The sequence below is a fragment of the Aptenodytes forsteri genome, unplaced genomic scaffold (genome assembly GCF_000699145.1).
Source record: "Aptenodytes forsteri isolate BGI_AS27 unplaced genomic scaffold, ASM69914v1 Scaffold81, whole genome shotgun sequence".
Classification (NCBI taxonomy): Eukaryota; Metazoa; Chordata; class Aves; order Sphenisciformes; family Spheniscidae; genus Aptenodytes; species Aptenodytes forsteri.
In genome coordinates this window covers 5,733,508-5,733,770 of record NW_008795259.1, presented here as the reverse complement: position 1 = coordinate 5,733,770, position 263 = coordinate 5,733,508, and positions in this window count along the sequence as shown.

The following is a 263-nucleotide window of genomic DNA, read 5'->3' as shown; positions in this document are numbered from 1 at the left end:
CAGGGAGGCACAGCGGCCCTGGTGAGGAGCCTCACCCCCACCCCCCGCAGCCAAGGGGCAGCACCCGCCTTCCCGCCGCTTCTTCTCCTCAGGGCAGCGCCGGGCGGCGGCTATGGAGAGCGCAGGAAAACCTCCGGCCTGAACCTTTCAGTACCTGAGACAAACAGAAAAATGTGAAGGAGCAGGTTACTTACAGGAACCAGTGCGAACAAGAGTCCAGCTAAGGGGGAATGAAAACTAGCGCTGACCTTGTAATCTGGCAG